Here is a 1,676-nt window from a genome sequence, read left to right on the forward strand (position 1 = left end):
ATATAATTAATTTTGAATTAATTTATTTTTGGGATTTTTGGTATTTAAATAATAATAAAAATTGGGAAAAATCACATGCATGCACATGCATGTGGTACACGTGTGGCACAGTGCACATGCACTGTGCTACACGCATAAGAGATAGACTTGGTCTCTTGATTCCACAATTTTAGTTATTTAAATATTAAATAAATAATGAGATATGTTGATTTGATTTAAATATTATTATTTAAACAAAAATCTGATAACTGATCAGTTATTTTGAATTTGTTTAAAATAACAAATATTTTAATATATTGGATATTATTAAATATTGGATATCAGTTTTCACAGAACGTAAGTTTTCAGGGATAGAAAAATATCTAGGATTCTCTCAGAGAAGAAGATCAGTGACAAAATCAAAGGTCATTGTTCTTCACAAAACCTAGGTCCAAACTTTATCAGATCTCATGTGTTGAGAATATCTGATAAATAGTTATTGCCTATTATTTGTATAGCGAGCCCACACTCGTTCTTTGGGTGACTGAGAACATTTTGGAAGATCTTGGTGTGAGATCTCAAGGATTCAGCCATACGAAAAGATAGCAGCAAGGAAGGACCTGAGGTAATGTTTCTATTCTTGTCCTTGATTCAATATATATATGAGTGTGAAGAAGTAGATCTAGAAATCTTATGGGATTAATCTGACAATTTGATTGTTGTTCCGCTGCGCATAATCTCTGATTTGATCAATAAAAACCAACACCCACATGTAAGAAAACCAGGATAACCCAATAAATAAGAACAGAACATATATTGCCTTTACTTCACATAAAGCAAAATTTTATGAAATTCTTTACTTGCACCAAGCAAAGAAAGATACTAGGCATTTTAGTTAAACTAGGCTCTGAGAGCCACAAAATATTCGAAAACCTAGCCAAACATCCAATAGCCCACAAATAATACATGTCCATCTTGAAACTATTTCCCCAAAAGAAAGAAATATAACAACGAGTAACTAGAAGACTGGGCTTGCAATACCTAGTGCACTCATCAGATGTTTTGAACTTAATTAAAAATCAATTATAAGTTTAGCATCTAATGGGGCAATATAAGCATACTTTGTTTCAATATGAACAATTAATTAAAGAAAACAATCATAAGTACATCCAGAAATTCGAAACCAAGCATTAAGAACGCAAAGTGGGAAAAAGAAATCTACCTATTTGAAATAACATAGTACAAATTGCCTTCCTGCAAATTCTTCTCAGATTGGTTGGCGTGGTTAAATTATCATAATAGAAATCAGTCAGTAGCCACTGCTTTTTCTCTTAGCATGCTTATCTAAACACTGAAAACAGCTATCCATGCAATTTTTCTTTTTTTTTTTTGAAACTAGACACCCCCACCTATTGGGGTCTAAGAAACAATAAATAACTCGCTATGTAAGTGCCTAAGAGGGACTCGAAGCTCATATCTTATTGGAGCAAACCTCATGCTATAGTCAAAGAACTTAGTTTCTAAGCCTTGATTATCTGCTACTTTGGGAGAAATTCCAAATTTGTATGAAGAAAATGCTAGCAATTTATAGAGTGAAACTAACAAAAGATTGAGGAAATTAAGGCACAGATCCTTAAAAGGTTGTTGGCCTATTGCTTAGTGATGCTTTGTAGAGAATAGAGTACGCACCTGCTAGC

This window comes from Humulus lupulus, chromosome X (assembly GCF_963169125.1).
Source record: "Humulus lupulus chromosome X, drHumLupu1.1, whole genome shotgun sequence".
Classification (NCBI taxonomy): Eukaryota; Viridiplantae; Streptophyta; class Magnoliopsida; order Rosales; family Cannabaceae; genus Humulus; species Humulus lupulus.